Source organism: Tachypleus tridentatus, chromosome 11, assembly GCF_004210375.1.
Source record: "Tachypleus tridentatus isolate NWPU-2018 chromosome 11, ASM421037v1, whole genome shotgun sequence".
Lineage (NCBI taxonomy): Eukaryota > Metazoa > Arthropoda > Merostomata > Xiphosura > Limulidae > Tachypleus > Tachypleus tridentatus.
Window position 1 is genome coordinate 11,335,062 of NC_134835.1, and position 19,972 is coordinate 11,355,033.

Consider the following 19,972-nt stretch of genomic DNA (forward strand, 5'->3'; position numbering starts at 1 on the left):
TTGTATTTGTAATACAATAATGAACCTATTAACAACCATAATTAGGCCAATTGTAACGATAACATAAAATATATCTATTTCATTAGTAGTCCAACTGAAAATACTTTATCTGATTCTTAATTATATAGGATTATCCTGAAATATCCTATTTTGATAATAGACATAAGACATTGTAAATTTTTCACAACGGAGCAAGTTTTTAAATCAGAGCTCGAGCGTCTTGCAAACTAAATAATTAATTAATTTAAACATTATACTCGAGAATGAACGTATGCATACAATTTTTTAGAAATACGCTATTTTTATTTCATCAGCTAAAATTAAAAGTAATACGTTTATTTATATTTTTATCTCAGTTCATGAAAATTGAAAGTGTAAAAATAACTTACTGTTCTGAACTAAACTTGTGAGCTACCAGTAGAAAAGTAAAGAGCATAATTTTGTTATGTATCAATGAAAGTAAAACTTAGCATTAATGAATTATTTTGTATGTTAATTCATCAGCTAAGAAAAATAATACGTAATTATTGAAAACCTTTCTTTGTGACAACTTCCTCTTGCAATTGGTTTGAGTGTAAATTTTTATTGCATCTTATTACATTATGAAATGTAATAGTATTATGGCTGTTGTTGATAACCATTCTGTACGTTCTGATTAGGAAAACAAAATATAACGTATTTTACATTATAATATTACAGGTTATTCATGCGTCAGTTCTGACTTGATGGTTTTGTAGACGTTCCACGAATCGTTGTTGGAAACAAGTTCTACTGGGTTTTCTAGTGCCATCACCCTCCTGGTGTCAGAGTCGAGTACTATGAATTGGAATTCTGACCACAACGTTTCGAACGATAACGTGCAATTTTAATAAATCAAAGCTTCGGCAACAAAATTTCTATAATGTTTCGCTGCGTTCCATTTCAAAATTAAGATTTTCTCGCAATATAAATTTGTAACATTAGTTTGAAGAAAGTAGTTCCACAAAAGGCCCAGTAATTTATCAAAGAGTGTCTTTCTTAAATTAATATGTGTATCACGAAACAGATTTTCGGTTTTAACAATTCTTCAATTTAAACATTTTTTGAAATATAGAGTTTTTACGTTGTATTAAGAGTACGTGACGAATGTAAATACATTTGAGAACTCTGAACTATCTTAGAGACATACGGTCTTGAAAAATAGGAAGTTTTTGTAGTAAACAGAATAAATTTAAGTGGAATGTTTTAATCTGTTTAAACATTCGCTATTCTAAGTTGTTCTATAGAATATTTAAATGAAATTATCCCTAGTCATAGGTAAGGTAAAACTTCATTTCTGGTCTACTTTTACTCGCTGTTTTATAAAGTATTATCGGCTACAAAGAGTTAAAAGCACGCGCTGGGAAAGGTCTAGTAGTTTTGTATGTGGCTGATAACGTTCTGCTCAGTTAGAACTGCTTCTGACAGTCAGTATTCCATGTAGCATCCTTACGTAATGCACTTCTTTCCGCTTCATGATGTGCATTATTTTTAAGTGTTTTTTTTTCTTTAGAAATTAAATTTGGTTTGAACATTCTTTTATGAAAAAACGAAACAAACACAAACATAATCTATGTTGTACTACTAATAAAAGACAGTTTTTTTAAAAAGACTAATATTAAAAAGTTTTCGAGCTATGCTTTAAAATAATCAATAAAACAAAATATTAATCGTTTGAGGCTAAGACAAGACCATTACATAATATAAAATTAGACTTTTAACAACCATTAATTCATACCCATGCTGACCCAAATGTTAACTAGAAAGGTGAAAATGAGTTGCAAGCTCTTTTATTTATATGAATTTTTCAATGCGCAAGTATTTACAGGGAATCTTTAATGGTTATTTGTGGATTTTGTCGAAATTATAGCGAAAACAATATGACTGTGCGCCTGTTATTTGCTGTAAATATATATTCCTTTTCTTAAAGTAAATTTATACAGCTAGTCAGTTGATATATTTTCTCAATCTACTCATCGAATCCTGTGTATATATTTCTTGTTTTATATTAAGGAACGACTTGAACATATGTGTGGCTGTTAATATCCATTAAAATGATTAAATGTTCCATTTATAACTACTGTAATTTGAACTTTCGACAATTTTTATTTGCAAAGTTTCAAAATTCCAAGAGTACGACAAGATGTTGTGTCTGTTAGTTTTAGTTTCATCTTTCTATTCACCTTAATTTGTTTAAAAAATCAAGCTGTAACTGTGACTATTGGAAGAAGAGACAAATTCCAAAACTGAGATCAGTAGTTCAGTTTCCATTCGAATATCTAATGTTGAAATATCCACAAGAAGGAGGGTAATTATTAATATCGTATGGAGGAAAGAAAATTCCAAATTTTATATCAATAGGTCAGTCACTTCCTCATTTATTAAAGTCTGTTTTGTTATTTTTATGTTTGTGTGTTGCTGTATGTAATAAAGGCTTTCGATATTTTCAGTGTTTACAAAACGAAAATATGCTTAATAAAGTCTGAAACTTTAACCTAATTCAGAGTGTTTTTCACTGATTAATAAATCATTGTTTTTTAATACATATTTTTGAGAGGAACACGAATATTGATTATGTTACACACTTTTCTTTCGAGAAAAACAGAACAAAAATAGAAAAGTTATAAGTGAAAGATGTTATTTTATTTGAGGAAAAACGCATTTCTGATAATATAACTTAGAAGTGAAAATTTTCTCTCTTTTCGAAATATAAAAGAAAAACTTAATTCATGCAATTTATATGTTTGAATTTCGCCCAAAGCTACATGAGGGCTATTTGTTCTAGCCGTTCCTAATTTAGTAGTGTAAGACTAGAGGGAAGTCAGCTAGTCGTTATCATCCACCGCCAACTCTTAAGCTACTCTTTTACCAACGAATAGGGGGATTATCCGTCACATTATAACATCCCCACGGCTGAAAGGGCGAGCATGTTTGGTGCGACAAGGATTCGAACTCGCGACCCTAGGATTACGAATCGTACGCCTTAACGCACTTGGCACGCAATTTATTCGCAGTTAGGAAATAACTTGAACTAGTTGCATAACTTCATGATTTCGAAAATTTCACACGTATAGTCATACATTTCTAACAGAATTTACGGAAAAATCTCAATTTTCTCACATATAAATTGTTGTTGTTTTGAATTGAGCATAAAGTTACAGAATAGGGTATCTTTGATATGGCTACCATTAGTATCGGAACCCGGATTTTAGCATCGAAAGTCCGAAACATATCGCAGAGCCATTGGGGGCCAACATATATATAATATAGCCTCAGAAATTCACGAATTAACTCAAAAATTAAACAAGAAAAAAACGAATAGCGTAACTGTATGAAATGCAGTATATTCTGTAATAAACTGGAAATATAACGAAAACTAAACCCCAACATGTGACTAAAAGCCGTTTGAGAAAGTTCTCAGAGGCCTAATTGATCAATTAAGTGTTGCATGTCAGTCAATGCATACACGCCTGCGTGCGACAGTTTCCACCCCTCGAAATGACAATCGTGTACTTCCGGGGATGTGTAACGCAAACCAGTGTTATTAGGACTCAGACTGCACTTTCCAGCGTCCTCCTGGAACAGTGCATTTCTAAAGCATCTTTTATGTTTCACAACTTCGAAATTTCGAGCTGGAACAACGATTTTCATTTAGGATAATACTTAAAACACCCAATAAGAAACAGAATTAAACTGTCATCGTTCATACCACGTTGAAAATGCCGGTTCTCGTCCGATCACCGAAGCCAAGCAACGGCGGGCTCGGTTAGTACTTGGTAGGGTGACCACCTGGGAATACCGGGTGATGATGACATTTTTTTTCACATTGAAATTAGTACGTCTCGCAAAGAGCTGATCGATACCTTTCATTTTTTCACAATTTCTGATTTAAAAGAGATAAAAACAAAATTTCCTTCCCGAAAGAAAGTGGTGGGCCCGAGTGAAGTGCCTTAATAGTAGTTGTCTATATTGGTAAACTATTGTGAAAACATTTTTGTTACAGGAACTAATCTGATTTTCCCATCGGCTATAGAGGAAAAATCCGTGCAAGTAACGAGCGAAAATAAACAAGTCAGGTAATTAAACACGCTTCCAAAACGTATTCTTGATCAGAGGCTTGAGTGAACAAAAAGGAATTGAAACTATCATTTCCTGCAATCGTCAAGAAAAGTAGTAGATCTCTTAGCAGGTGGCGCGAGCCGCGTTCTATTTCACTTTTATTCAAACCCCTCCGTTCAGACGCATATTGGAGAGGAACGAAATAAACTATCTTCGCGGGTCGATCTTCGAAATGCCCAAGATGTACAAAAGAGAACTCCCTTAACGAGTAGATCCAGCCCACATTAATCTGAGGCAGTCTTATATGCAGACGAAATTTAAACGTGTTCCTACTTCACAATATTGTCTCGCTCGTGCTGTTTTACCTGAGCAAAAGCAACTGTCGAGGAGTCAGTCTGCTGCACAGAAAGGGCGACGCGACTAAACATTAGAGTTTCCTTACATAACGTTCGCTATGTTTTGGATAAAATTACTTTGTCTAGAAATATAACCAGCAGAGAGAGACTTCACTCGGAGACACATGACGATTGCACACCTTTTTTAAAAAACAAATGCTTGTACGTATTTTATGTGCACGTACTTTTTGAAAATTAACTTTCCAATAACGACAAGTCTTTGCTATTGTGGCATAAAAGAAGCAGGAACAAAAAGTTACAAAAGAGTAAAAGCAAATTTTGAAAATATATAGCAGTGAAAGCAAAAAGTGAAGCAAACGTCTTTAGATAGGGAGGAACTTTGTACGTGGCACGCTTCCGACTCGCGAACGGTAGGAACCGAGTGTGACAGGTGCATCGATAATAACTGTTGAAAACACACACCCTGTTCCTTTAGTCTCGTTCTGTTTCTGTAACGTCAGAGAATTATTCCCATTTTTTGCAATGTACGCTGATCAACATCCACACACTTCTTTAGCTAGAGAGAAAACAGCGACTTCTGAGTCACTCTCCCGAGAGGGTAACAAGCGTTTAATACTATTTTGTTGAAAGGGCAAAAAAAAAAGAGGCGAGTACACACGACTTCTTCCGACCGAAATTAAAATACACATTAATAAAGACCGGTAAATTAACGTGCATAGCCGAATGCCCAATAAAAGAAGGGTGAACATTAAATGTAATAAATAATTCTACTCCTCACACAAGCACGCGTGAAATACTAAAGTCTACGCACACGTCTGTAAGTGATGGGATGTAGGCCTGTGTAACGAGAGGAAAATACCAGATTTTGTGAAAGTAGGAAAGCAATATAAGATGTGACTAAAAGCCGTTTGAGAAAGTTCTCAGAGGCATAATTGATCAATTAAGTGTTGCATGTCAATCAATGCACACACGCCTGCGTGCGACAGTTTCCACCACTCGAAATGACAATCGTGTAATTCCGGCAATGTGTAACGTAAACCAGTGTTATTAGGACTCAGACTGCACTTTCCAGCGTCCTCCTGGAACAGTGCATTTCTGAAGCATCTTTTATATTTCACAACTTCAAAATTTCCAGCTGGAACAACGATTTTCATTTAGGATAATACTTAAAACACCCAATAAGAAACACAATTAAACTGTCATCGTTCATACCACTTTGAAAATGCCGGTTCTCGTCCGATCACCGAAGCCAAGCAACGGCGGGCTCGGTTAGTACTTGGTAGGGTGACCACCTGGGAATACCGGGTGATGATGACATTTTTTTTCACATTGAAATTAGTACGTCTCGCAAAGAGCTGATCGATACCTTTCATTTTTTCACAATTTCTGATTTAAAAGAGATAAAAACAAAATTTCCTTCCCGAAAGAAAGTGGTGGGCTCGAGTGAAGTGCCTTAATAGTAGTTGTCTATATTGGTAAACTATTGTGAAAACATTTTTGTTACAGGAACTAATCTGATTTTCCCATCGGCTATAGAGGAAAAATCCGTGAAAGTAACGAGCGAAAATAAACAAGTCAGGTAATTAAACACGCTTCCAAAACGTATTCTTGATCAGAGGCTTGAGTGAACAAAAAGGAATTGAAACTATCATTTCCTGCAATCGTCAAGAAAAGTAGTAGATCTCTTAGCAGGTGGCGCGAGCCGCGTTCTATTTCACTTTTATTCAAACCCCTCCGTTCAGACGCATATTGGAGAGGAACGAAATAAACTATCTTTGCGGGTCGATCTTCGAAATGCCCAAGATCTACAAAAGAGAAACTCCCTTAACGAGTAGATCCAGCCCACATTAATCTGAGGCAGTCTTATATGCAGACGAAATTTGAAACGTGTTCCTACTTCACAATATTGTCTCGCTCGTGCTGTTTTACCTGAGCAAAAGCAACTGTCGAGGAGTCAGTCTGCTGCACAGAAGGGGCGACGCGACTAAATATTAGAGTTTCCTTACATAACGTTCGCTATGTTTTGGATAAAATTACTTTGTCTAGAAATATAACCAGCAGAGAGAGACTTCACTGGGAGACACATGACGATTGCACACCTTTTTTAAAAAACAAATGCTTGTACGTATTTTATGTGCACGTACTTTTTGAAAATTAACTTTCCAATAACGACAAGTCTTTGCTATTGTGGCATAACAGAAGCAGGAACAAAAAGTTACAAAAGAGTAAAAGCAAATTTTGAAAATATATAGCAGTGAAAGCAAAAAGTGAAGCAAACGTCTTTAGATAGGAAGGAACTTTGTACGTGGCACGCTTCCGACTCGCGAACGGTAGGAACCGAGTGTGACAGGTGCATCGATAATAACTGTTGAAAACACACACCCTGTTCCTTTAGTCTCGTTCTGTTTCTGTAACGTCAGAGAATTATTCCCATTTTTTGCAATGTACTCTGATCAACATCCACACACTTCTTTAGCTAGAGAGAAAACAGCGACTTCTGAGGCGCTCTCCCGAGAGAATAACAAGCGTTTAATACTATTTTGTTGAAAAGGCAAAAAAAAAAGAGGCGAGTACACACGACTTCTTCCGACCGAAATTAAAATACACATTAATAAAGACCGGTAAATTAATGTGCATAGCCGAATGCCCAATAAAAGAAGGGTGAACATTAAATGTAATAAATAATTCTACTCCTCACACAAGCACGCGTGAAATACCAAAGTCTACACACACGTAGACACATTGCTGCATGTCAATCAATGCACACACGCCTGCGTGCGACAGTTTCCACCCCTCGAAATGACAATCGTGTACTTCCGGGGATGTGTAACGCAAACCAGTGATTTTAGGACTCAGACTGCACTTTCCAGCGTCCTCCTGGAACAGTGCATTTCTAAAGCATCTTTTATATTTCACAACTTCGAAATTTCGAGCTGGAACAACGATTTTCATTTTGGATAATACTTCAAACATCCAATAAGAAACAGAATTTAACTGTCATCGTTCATACCACGTTGAAAATGCCGGTTCTCGTCCGATCACCGAAGCCAAGCAACGGCGGGCCCGGTTAGTACTTGGGAGGGTGACCACCTGGGAATACCGTGTGATGATGACATTTTTTTTTTCACTTTGAAATTAGTACGTCTCGCAAAGAGCTGATCGATACCTTTCATTTTTTTCACAATTTCTGATTTCAAAGAGATAAAAACAAAATTTCCTTCCCGAAAGAAAGTGGTGGGCTCGAGTGAAGTGCCTTAATAGTAGTTGTCTATATTGGTAAACTATTGTGAAAACATTTTTGTTATAGGAACTAATCTGATTTTCCCATCGGCTATAGAGGAAAATCCGTGCAAGTAACGAGCAAAAATAAACAAGTCAGGTAATTAAACACGCTTCCAAAACGTATTCTTGATCAGAGGCTTGAGTGAACAAAAAGGAATTGAAACTATCATTACCTGCAATCGTCAAGAAAAGTAGTAGATCTCTTAGCAGGTGGCGCGAGCCGCGTTCTATTTCACTTTTATTCAAACCCCTCCGTTCAGACGCATATTGGAGAGGAACGAAATAAACTATCTTCGCGGGTCGATCTTCGAAATGCCCAAGATCTACAAAAGAGAAACTCCCTTAACGAGTAGATCCAGCCCACATTAATCTGAGGCAGTCTTATATGCAGACGAAATTTGAAACGTGTTCCTACTTCACAATATTGTCTCGCTCGTGCTGTTTTACCTGAGCTAAAGCAACTGTCGAGGAGTCAGTCTGCTGCACAGAAAGGGCGACGCGACTAAATATTAGAGTTTCCTTACATAACGTTCGCTATGTTTTGGATAAAATTACTTTGTCTAGAAATATAACCAGCAGAGAGAGACTTCACTGGGAGACACATGACGATTGCACACCTTTTTTAAAAAACAAATGCTTGTACGTATTTTATGTGCACGTACTTTTTGAAAATTAACTTTCCAATAACGACAAGTCTTTGCTATTGTGGCATAAAAGAAGCAGGAACGAAAAGTTACAAAAGAGTAAAAGCAAATTTTGAAAATATATAGAAGTGAAAGCAAAAAGTGAAGCAAACGTCTTTAGATAGGAAGGAACTTTGTACGTGGCACGCTTCCGACTCGCGAACGAAAGGAACCGAGTGTGACAGGTGCATCGATAATAACTGTTGAAAACACACACCCTGTTCCTTTAGTCTCGTTCTGTTTCTATAACGTCAGAGAATTATTCCCATTTTTTGCAATGTACGCTGATCAACATCCACACACTTCTTTAGCTAGAGAGAAAACAGCGACTTCTGAGTCGCTCTCCCGAGAGGGTAACAAGCGTTTAATACTATTTTGTTGAAAGGGCAAAAAAAAAAAGAGGCGAGTACACACGACTTCTTCCGACCGAAATTAAAATACACATTAATAAAGACCGGTAAATTAACGTGCATAGCCGAATGCCCAATAAAAGAAGGGTGAACATTAAATGTAATAAATAATTCTACTCCTCACACAAGCACGCGTGAAATACCAAAGTCTACACACACGTCTGTAAGTGATGGGATGTAGGCCTGTGTAACGAGAGGAAAATACCAGATTTTGTGAAAGTAGGAAAGCAATATAAGATGTGACTAAAAGCCGTTTGAGAAAGTTCTCAGAGGCCTAATTGATCAATTAAGTGTTGCATGTCAATCAATGCACACACGCCTGCGTGCGACAGTTTCCACCACTCGAAATGACAATCGTGTACTTCCGGGATGTGTAACGCAAACCAGTGATTTTAGGACTCAGACTGCACTTTCCAGCGTCCTCCTGGAACAGTGCATTTCTAAAGCATCTTTTATATTTCACAACTTCGAAATTTCGAGCTGGAACAACGATTTTCATTTAGGATAATACTTCAAACATCCAATAAAAATAAGAATTTAACTGTCATCGTTCATACCACGTTGAAAATGCCGGTTCTCGTCCGATCACCGAAGCCAAGCAACGGCGGGCCCGGTTAGTACTTGGGAGGGTGACCACCTGGGAATACCGGGTGATGATGACATTTTTTTTTCACTTTGAAATTAGTACGTCTCGCAAAGAGCTGATCGATACCTTTCATTTTTTTCACAATTTCTGATTTCAAAGAGATAAAAACAAAATTTCCTTCCCGAAAGAAAGTGGTGGGCTCGAGTGAAGTGCCTTAATAGTAGTTGTCTATATTGGTAAACTATTGTGAAAACATTTTGTTATAGGAACTAATCTGATTTTCCCATCGGCTATAGAGGAAAATCCGTGCAAGTAACGAGCGAAAATAAACAAGTCAGGTAATTAAACACGCTTCCAAAACGTATTCTTGATCAGAGGCTTGAGTGAACAAAAAGGAATTGAAACTATCATTACCTGCAATCGTCAAGAAAAGTAGTAGATCTCTTAGCAGGTGGCGCGAGCCGCGTTCTATTTCACTTTTATTCAAACCCCTCCGTTCAGACGCATATTGGAGAGGAACGAAATAAACTATCTTCGCGGGTCGATCTTCGAAATGCCCAAGATCTACAAAAGAGAAACTCCCTTAACGAGTAGATCCAGCCCACATTAATCTGAGGCAGTCTTATATGCAGACGAAATTTGAAACGTGTTCCTACTTCACAATATTGTCTCGCTCGTGCTGTTTTACCTGAGCAAAAGCAACTGTCGAGGAGTCAGTCTGCTGCACAGAAAGGGCGACGCGACTAAATATTAGAGTTTCCTTACATAACGTTCGCTATGTTTTGGATAAAATTACTTTGTCTAGAAATATAACCAGCAGAGAGAGACTTCACTGGGAGACACATGACGATTGCACACCTTTTTTAAAAAACAAATGCTTGTACGTATTTTATGTGCACGTACTTTTTTGAAAATTAACTTTCCAATAACGACAAGTCTTTGCTATTGTGGCATAAAAGAAGCAGGAACGAAAAGTTACAAAAGAGTAAAAGCAAATTTTGAAAATATATAGAAGTGAAAGCAAAAGTGAAGCAAACGTCTTTAGATAGGAAGGAACTTTGTACGTGGCACGCTTCCGACTCGCGAACGAAAGGAACCGAGTGTGACAGGTGCATCGATAATAACTGTTGAAAACACACACCCTGTTCCTTTAGTCTCGTTCTGTTTCTGTAACGTCATAGAATTATTCCCATTTTTTGCAATGTACGCTGATCAACATCCACACACTTCTTTAGCTAGAGAGAAAACAGAGATTTCTGAGTCGCTCTCCCGAGAGGGTAACAAGCGTTTAATACTATTTTGTTGAAAGGGTAAAAAAAAAAAAGAGGCGAGTACACACGACTTCTTCCGACCGAAATTAAAATACACATTAATAAAGACCGGTAAATTAACGTGCATAGCCGAATGCCCAATAAAAGAAGGGTGAACATTAAATGTAATAAATAATTCTACTCCTCACACAAGCACGCGTGAAATACTAAAGTCTACGCACACGTCTGTAAGTGATGGGATGTAGGCCTGTGTAACGAGAGGAAAATACCAGATTTTGTGAAAGTAGGAAAGCAATATAAGATGTGACTAAAAGCCGTTTGAGAAAGTTCTCAGAGGCCTAATTGATCAATTAAGTGTTGCATGTCAATCAATGCACACACGCCTGCGTGCGACAGTTTCCACCCCTCGAAATGACAATCGTGTACTTCCGGGGATGTGTAACGCAAACCAGTGTTTTTAGGACTCAGACTGCACTTTCCAGCGTCCTCCTGGAACAGTGCATTTCTAATGCATCTTTTATATTTCATAACTTCGAAATTTCGAGCTGGAACAACGATTTTCTTTTATGATAATACTTAAAAGACCCAATAAGAAACAGAATTAAACTGTCATCGTTCATACCACGTTGAAAATGCCGGTTCTCGTCCGATCACCGAAGCCAAGCAACGGCGGGCCCGGTTAGTACTTGGGAGGGTGACCACCTGGGAATACCGGGTGATGATGACATTTTTTTTTCACTTTGAAATTAGTACGTCTCGCAAAGAGCTGATCGATACCTTTCTTTTTTTTTTTTCACAATTTCTGATTTAAGAGATAAAAACAAAATTTCCTTCCCGAAAGAAAGTGGTGGGCTCGAGTGAAGTGCCTTAATAGTAGTTGTCTATATTGGTAAACTATTGGGAAAACATTTTTGTTATAGGATCTAATCTGATTTTCCCATCGGCTATAGAGGAAAAATCCGTGCAAGTAACGAACGAAAATAAACAAGTCAGGTAATTAAACACGCTTCCAAAACGTATACTTGATCAGAGGCTTGAGTGAACAAAAAGGAATTGAAACTAACATTTCCTGCAATCGTCAAGAAAAGTAGTAGCTCTCTTAGCAGGTGGCGCGAGCCGCGTTCTATTTCACTTTAAACCAAACCCCTCCGTTCAGACGCATATTGGAGAGAGACGAAATAAACTATCTTCGCGGGTCGATCTTCGAAATGCCCAAGATCTACAAAAGAGAAACTCCCTTAACGAGTAGATCCAGCCCACATTAATCTGAGGCAGTCTAATATGTAGACGAAATTTGAAACGTGTTCCTACTTCACAATATTTTCTCGCTCGTGCTGTTTTACCTGAGCAAAAGCAACTGTCGAGGAGTCAGTCTGCTGCACAGAAAGGGCGACGCGACTAAACATTAGAGTTTCCTTACATAACGTTCGCTATGTTTTGGATAAAATTACTTTGTCTAGAAATATAACCAGCAGAGAGAGACTTCACTGGGAGACACATGACGATTGCACACCTTTTTAAAAAACAAATGCTTGTACGTATTTTATGTGCACGTACTTTTTTGAAAATTAACTTTCCAATAACGACAAGTCTTTGCTATTGTGGCATAAAAGAAGCAGGAACGAAAAGTTACAAAAGAGTAAAAGCAAATTTTGAAAATATATAGAAGTGAAAGCAAAAAGTGAAGCAAACGTCTTTAGATAGGAAGGAACTTTGTACGTGGCACGCTTCCGACTCGCGAACGAAAGGAACCGAGTGTGACAGGCGCATCGATAATAACTGTTGAAAACACACACCCTGTTCCTTTAGTCTCGTTCTGTTTCTATAACGTCAGAGAATTATTCCCATTTTTTGCAATGTACTCTGATCAACATCCACACACTTCTTTAGCTAGAGAGAAAACAGCGACTTCAGAGGCGCTCTCCCGAGAGGGTAACAAGCGTTTAATACTATTTTGTTGAAAGGGCAAAAAAAAAGAAAAAGAGGCGAGTACACACGAATTCTTCCGACCGAAATTAAAATACACATTAATAAAGACCGGTAAATTAACGTGCATAGCCGAATGCCCAATAAAAGAAGGGTGAACATTAAATGTATTAAATAATTCTACTCCTCACACAAGCACGCGTGAAATACTAAAGTCTACGCACACGTCTGTAAGTGATGGGATGTAGGCCTGTGTAACGAGAGGAAAATACCAGATTTTGTGAAAGTAGGAAAGCAATATAAGATGTGACTAAAAGCCGTTTGAGAAAGTTCTCAGAGGCCTAATTGATCAATTAAGTGTTGCATGTCAATCAATGCACACACGCCTGCGTGCGACAGTTTCCACCCCTCGAAATGAGAATCGTGTACTTCCGGGGATGTGTAACGCAAACCAGTGTTTTAAGGACTCAGACTGCACTTTCCAGCGTCCTCCTGGAACAGTGCATTTCTAATGCATCTTTTATATTTCATAACTTCGAAATTTCGAGCTGGAACAACGATTTTCTTTTATGATAATACTTAAAAGACCCAATAAGAAACAGAATTAAACTGTCATCGTTCATACCACGTTGAAAATGCCGGTTCTCGTCCGATCACCGAAGCCAAGCAACGGCGGGCCCGGTTAGTACTTGGGAGGGTGACCACCTGGGAATACCGGGTGATGATGACATTTTTTTTTCACTTTGAAATTAGTACGTCTCGCAAAGAGCTGATCGATACCTTTCTTTTTTTTCACAATTTCTGATTTAAGAGATAAAAACAAAATTTCCTTCCCGAAAGAAAGTGGTGGGCTCGAGTGAAGTGCCTTAATAGTAGTTGTCTATATTGGTAAACTATTGGGAAAACATTTTTGTTATAGGAACTAATCTGATTTTCCCATCGGCTATAGAGGAAAAATCCGTGCAAGTAACGAACGAAAATAAACAAGTCAGGTAATTAAACACGCTTCCAAAACGTATACTTGATCAGAGGCTTGAGGAACAAAAGGAATTGAAACTATCATTTCCTGCAATCGTCAAGAAAAGTAGTAGCTCTCTTAGCAGGTGGCGCGAGCCGCGTTCTATTTCACTTTAAACCAAACCCCTCCGTTCAGACGCATATTGAGAGAGACGAAATAAACTATCTTCGCGGGTCGATCTTCGAAATGCCCAAGATCTACAAAAGAGAAACTCCCTTAACGAGTAGATCCAGCCCACATTAATCTGAGGCAGTCTAATATGTAGACGAAATTTGAAACGTGTTCCTACTTCACAATATTTTCTCGCTCGTGCTGTTTTACCTGAGCAAAAGCAACTGTCGAGGAGTCAGTCTGCTGCACAGAAAGGGCGACGCGACTAAACATTAGAGTTTCCTTACATAACGTTCGCTATGTTTTGGATAAAATTACTTTGTCTAGAAATATAACCAGCAGAGAGAGACTTCACTGGGAGACACATGACGATTGCACACCTTTTTAAAAAAACAAATGCTTGTACGTATTTTATGTGCACGTACTTTTGAAAATTAACTTTCCAATAACGACAAGTCTTTGCTATTGTGGCATAAAAGAAGCAGGAACGAAAAGTTACAAAAGAGTAAAAGCAAATTTTGAAAATATATAGAAGTGAAAGCAAAAAGTGAAGCAAACGTCTTTAGATAGGAAGGAACTTTGTACGTGGCACGCTTCCGACTCGCGAACGAAAGGAACCGAGTGTGACAGGCGCATCGATAATAACTGTTGAAAACACACACCCTGTTCCTTTAGTCTCGTTCTGTTTCTATAACGTCAGAGAATTATTCCCATTTTTTGCAATGTACTCTGATCAACATCCACACACTTCTTTAGCTAGAGAGAAAACAGCGACTTCAGAGGCGCTCTCCCGAGAGGGTAACAAGCGTTTAATACTATTTTGTTGAAAGGGCAAAAAAAAAAAAAAGAGGCGAGTACACACGAATTCTTCCGACCGAAATTAAAATACACATTAATAAAGACCGGTAAATTAACGTGCATAGCCGAATGCCCAATAAAAGAAGGGTGAACATTAAATGTATTAAATAATTCTACTCCTCACACAAGCACGCGTGAAATACTAAAGTCTACGCACACGTCTGTAAGTGATGGGATGTAGGCCTGTGTAACGAGAGGAAAATACCAGATTTTGTGAAAGTAGGAAAGCAATATAAGATGTGACTAAAAGCCGTTTGAGAAAGTTCTCAGAGGCCTAATTGATCAATTAAGTGTTGCATGTCAATCAATGCACACACGCCTGCGTGCGACAGTTTCCACCCCTCGAAATGACAATCGTGTACTTCCGGGATGTGTAACGCAAACCAGTGTTTTAGGACTCAGACTGCACTTTCCAGCGTCCTCCTGGAACAGTGCATTTCTAATGCATCTTTATATTTCATAACTTCGAAATTTCGAGCTGGAACAACGATTTTCTTTTATGATAATACTTAAAAGACCCAATAAGAAACAGAATTAAACTGTCATCGTTCATACCACGTTGAAAATGCCGGTTCTCGTCCGATCACCGAAGCCAAGCAACGGCGGGCCCGGTTAGTACTTGGGAGGGTGACCACCTGGGAATACCGGGTGATGATGACATTTTTTTTTCACTTTGAAATTAGTACGTCTCGCAAAGAGCTGATCGATACCTTTCTTTTTTTTTTCACAATTTCTGATTTAAGAGATAAAAACAAAATTTCCTTCCCGAAAGAAAGTGGTGGGCTCGAGTGAAGTGCCTTAATAGTAGTTGTCTATATTGGTAAACTATTGGGAAAACATTTTTGTTATAGGAACTAATCTGATTTTCCCATCGGCTATAGAGGAAAAATCCGTGCAAGTAACGAACGAAAATAAACAAGTCAGGTAATTAAACACGCTTCCAAAACGTATACTTGATCAGAGGCTTGAGGAACAAAAGGAATTGAAACTATCATTTCCTGCAATCGTCAAGAAAAGTAGTAGCTCTCTTAGCAGGTGGCGCGAGCCGCGTTCTATTTCACTTTAAACCAAACCCCTCCGTTCAGACGCATATTGAGAGAGACGAAATAAACTATCTTCGCGGGTCGATCTTCGAAATGCCCAAGATCTACAAAAGAGAAACTCCCTTAACGAGTAGATCCAGCCCACATTAATCTGAGGCAGTCTTATATGCAGACGAAATTTGAAACGTGTTCCTACTTCACAATATTGTCTCGCTCGTGCTGTTTTACCTGAGCAAAAGCAACTGTCGAGGAGTCAGTCTGCTGCACAGAAAGGGCGACGCGACTAAACATTAGAGTTTCCTTACATAACGTTCGCTATGTTTTGGATAAAATTACTTTGTCTAGAAATATAACCAGCAGAGAGAGACTTCACTGGGAGACACATGACGATTGCACACCTTTTTTAAAAAACAAATGCTTGTACGTATTTTATGTGCACGTACTTTTTTGAAAATTAACTTTCCAATAACGACAAGTCTTTGCTATTGTGGCATAAAAGAAGCAGGAACGAAAAGTTACAAAAGAGTAAAAGCAAATTTTGAAAATATATAGAAGTGAAAGCAAAAGTGAAGCAAACGTCTTTAGATAGGAAGGAACTTTGTACGTGGCACGCTTCCGACTCGCGAACGAAAGGAACCGAGTGTGACAGGCGCATCGATAATAACTGTTGAAAACACACACCCTGTTCCTTTAGTCTCGTTCTGTTTCTATAACGTCAGAGAATTATTCCCATTTTTTGCAATGTACCTGATCAACATCCACACACTTCTTTAGCTAGAGAGAAAACAGCGACTTCAGAGGCGATCTCCCGAGAGGGTAACAAGCGTTTAATACTATTTTGTTGAAAGGGCAAAAAAAAAAAAAGGCGAGTACACACGAATTCTTCCGACCGAAATTAAAATACACATTAATAAAGACCGGTAAATTAACGTGCATAGCCGAATGCCCAATAAAAGAAGGGTGAACATTAAATGTATTAAATAATTCTACTCCTCACACAAGCACGCGTGAAATACTAAAGTCTACGCACACGTCTGTAAGTGATGGGATGTAGGCCTGTGTAACGAGAGGAAAATACCAGATTTTGTGAAAGTAGGAAAGCAATATAAGATGTGACTAAAAGCCGTTTGAGAAAGTTCTCAGAGGCCTAATTGATCAATTAAGTGTTGCATGTCAATCAATGCACACACGCCTGCGTGCGACAGTTTCCACCCCTCGAAATGACAATCGTGTACTTCCGGGATGTGTAACGCAAACCAGTGTTTTAGACTCAGACTGCACTTTCCAGCGTCCTCCTGGAACAGTGCATTTCTAATGCATCTTTATATTTCATAACTTCGAAATTTCGAGCTGGAACAACGATTTTCTTTATGATAATACTTAAAAGACCCAATAAGAAACAGAATTAAACTGTCATCGTTCATACCACGTTGAAAATGCCGGTTCTCGTCCGATCACCGAAGCCAAGCAACGGCGGGCCCGGTTAGTACTTGGGAGGGTGACCACCTGGGAATACCGGGTGATGATGACATTTTTTTTTCACTTTGAAATTAGTACGTCTCGCAAAGAGCTGATCGATACCTTTCTTTTTTTTTTTCACAATTTCTGATTTAAGAGATAAAAACAAAATTTCCTTCCCGAAAGAAAGTGGTGGGCTCGAGTGAAGTGCCTTAATAGTAGTTGTCTATATTGGTAAACTATTGGGAAAACATTTTGTTATAGGAACTAATCTGATTTTCCCATCGGCTATAGAGGAAAAATCCGTGCAAGTAACGAACGAAAATAAACAAGTCAGGTAATTAAACACGCTTCCAAAACGTATACTTGATCAGAGGCTTGAGTGAACAAAAGGAATTGAAACTATCATTTCCTGCAATCGTCAAGAAAAGTAGTAGCTCTCTTAGCAGGTGGCGCGAGCCGCGTTCTATTTCACTTTAAACCAAACCCTCCGTTCAGACGCATATTGAGAGAGACGAAATAAACTATCTTCGCGGGTCGATCTTCGAAATGCCCAAGATCTACAAAAGAGAAACTCCCTTAACGAGTAGATCCAGCCCACATTAATCTGAGGCAGTCTAATATGTAGACGAAATTTGAAACGTGTTCCTACTTCACAATATTTTCTCGCTCGTGCTGTTTTACCTGAGCAAAAGCAACTGTCGAGGAGTCAGTCTGCTGCACAGAAAGGGCGACGCGACTAAACATTAGAGTTTCCTTACATAACGTTCGCTATGTTTTGGATAAAATTACTTTGTCTAGAAATATAACCAGCAGAGAGAGACTTCACTGGGAGACACATGACGATTGCACACCTTTTTTAAAAAACAAATGCTTGTACGTATTTTATGTGCACGTACTTTTTGAAAATTAACTTTCCAATAACGACAAGTCTTTGCTATTGTGGCATAAAAGAAGCAGGAACGAAAAGTTACAAAAGAGTAAAAGCAAATTTTGAAAATATATAGAAGTGAAAGCAAAAAGTGAAGCAAACGTCTTTAGATAGGAAGGAACTTTGTACGTGGCACGCTTCCGACTCGCGAACGAAAGGAACCGAGTGTGACAGGCGCATCGATAATAACTGTTGAAAACACACACCCTGTTCCTTTAGTCTCGTTCTGTTTCTATAACGTCAGAGAATTATTCCCATTTTTTGCAATGTACTCTGATCAACATCCACACACTTCTTTAGCTAGAGAGAAAACAGCGACTTCAGAGGCGCTCTCCCGAGAGGGTAACAAGCGTTTAATACTATTTTGTTGAAAGGGCAAAAAAAAGAAAAAGAGGCGAGTACACACGAATTCTTCCGACCGAAATTAAAATACACATTAATAAAGACCGGTAAATTAACGTGCATAGCCGAATGCCCAATAAAAGAAGGGTGAACATTAAATGTATTAAATAATTCTACTCCTCACACAAGCACGCGTGAAATACTAAAGTCTACGCACACGTCTGTAAGTGATGGGATGTAGGCCTGTGTAACGAGAGGAAAATACCAGATTTTGTGAAAGTAGGAAAGCAATATAAGATGTGACTAAAAGCCGTTTGAGAAAGTTCTCAGAGGCCTAATTGATCAATTAAGTGTTGCATGTCAATCAATGCACACACGCCTGCGTGCGACAGTTTCCACCCCTCGAAATGACAATCGTGTACTTCCGGGATGTGTAACGCAAACCAGTGTTTTTAGGACTCAGACTGCACTTTCCAGCGTCCTCCTGGAACAGTGCATTTCTAATGCATCTTTATATTTCATAACTTCGAAATTTCGAGCTGGAACAACGATTTTCTTTTATGATAATACTTAAAAGACCCAATAAGAAACAGAATTAAACTGTCATCGTTCATACCACGTTGAAAATGCCGGTTCTCGTCCGATCACCGAAGCCAAGCAACGGCGGGCCCGGTTAGTACTTGGGAGGGTGACCACCTGGGAATACCGGGTGATGATGACATTTTTTTTTTCACTTTGAAATTAGTACGTCTCGCAAAGAGCTGATCGATACCTTTCTTTTTTTTTCACAATTTCTGATTTAAGAGATAAAAACAAAATTTCCTTCCCGAAAGAAAGTGGTGGGCTCGAGTGAAGTGCCTTAATAGTAGTTGTCTATATTGGTAAACTATTGGGAAAACATTTTGTTATAGGAACTAATCTGATTTTCCCATCGGCTATAGAGGAAAAATCCGTGCAAGTAACGAACGAAAATAAACAAGTCAGGTAATTAAACACGCTTCCAAAACGTATACTTGATCAGAGGCTTGAGTGAACAAAAAGGAATTGAAACTAACATTTCCTGCAATCGTCAAGAAAAGTAGTAGCTCTCTTAGCAGGTGGCGCGAGCCGCGTTCTATTTCACTTTAAACCAAACCCCTCCGTTCAGACGCATATTGGAGAGAGACGAAATAAACTATCTTCGCGGGTCGATCTTCGAAATGCCCAAGATCTACAAAAGAGAAACTCCCTTAACGAGTAGATCCAGCCCACATTAATCTGAGGCAGTCTAATATGTAGACGAAATTTGAAACGTGTTCCTACTTCACAATATTTTCTCGCTCGTGCTGTTTTACCTGAGCAAAAGCAACTGTCGAGGAGTCAGTCTGCTGCACAGAAAGGGCGACGCGACTAAACATTAGAGTTTCCTTACATAACGTTCGCTATGTTTTGGATAAAATTACTTTGTCTAGAAATATAACCAGCAGAGAGAGACTTCACTGGGAGACACATGACGATTGCACACCTTTTTAAAAAACAAATGCTTGTACGTATTTTATGTGCACGTACTTTTTGAAAATTAACTTTCCAATAACGACAAGTCTTTGCTATTGTGGCATAAAAGAAGCAGGAACGAAAAGT

General features: G+C 38.3%; 6 non-coding genes and 3 pseudogenes across 6 annotated transcripts; all 9 read left to right on the forward strand.

The window, feature by feature from the left end:
• The first annotated feature begins 3,713 nt into the window (after positions 1–3,713).
• On the forward strand, positions 3,714–3,832 carry LOC143232988 (5S ribosomal RNA; annotated as a pseudogene).
• A 1,799-nt stretch (positions 3,833–5,631) lies between these two features.
• Positions 5,632–5,750, forward strand: LOC143232990 (5S ribosomal RNA; annotated as a pseudogene).
• Positions 5,751–7,429: 1,679 nt separating this feature from the next.
• Positions 7,430–7,548, forward strand: LOC143232989 (5S ribosomal RNA; annotated as a pseudogene).
• Positions 7,549–9,351: 1,803 nt separating this feature from the next.
• On the forward strand, positions 9,352–9,470 carry LOC143232902 (5S ribosomal RNA). Its single transcript, XR_013017862.1, has one exon. It is a non-coding gene; the product is annotated as a 5S ribosomal RNA (ribosomal RNA).
• A 1,803-nt stretch (positions 9,471–11,273) lies between these two features.
• Positions 11,274–11,392, forward strand: LOC143232951 (5S ribosomal RNA). Its single transcript, XR_013017908.1, has one exon. It is a non-coding gene; the product is annotated as a 5S ribosomal RNA (ribosomal RNA).
• A 1,810-nt stretch (positions 11,393–13,202) lies between these two features.
• Positions 13,203–13,321, forward strand: LOC143232962 (5S ribosomal RNA). The gene has a single exon (XR_013017919.1). It is a non-coding gene; the product is annotated as a 5S ribosomal RNA (ribosomal RNA).
• Positions 13,322–15,119: 1,798 nt separating this feature from the next.
• LOC143232973 (5S ribosomal RNA) lies at positions 15,120–15,238 on the forward strand. The gene has a single exon (XR_013017930.1). It is a non-coding gene; the product is annotated as a 5S ribosomal RNA (ribosomal RNA).
• A 1,795-nt stretch (positions 15,239–17,033) lies between these two features.
• LOC143232985 (5S ribosomal RNA) lies at positions 17,034–17,152 on the forward strand. Its single transcript, XR_013017941.1, has one exon. It is a non-coding gene; the product is annotated as a 5S ribosomal RNA (ribosomal RNA).
• A 1,802-nt stretch (positions 17,153–18,954) lies between these two features.
• LOC143232903 (5S ribosomal RNA) lies at positions 18,955–19,073 on the forward strand. Its single transcript, XR_013017863.1, has one exon. It is a non-coding gene; the product is annotated as a 5S ribosomal RNA (ribosomal RNA).
• The last annotated feature ends 899 nt before the right edge of the window (positions 19,074–19,972 follow it).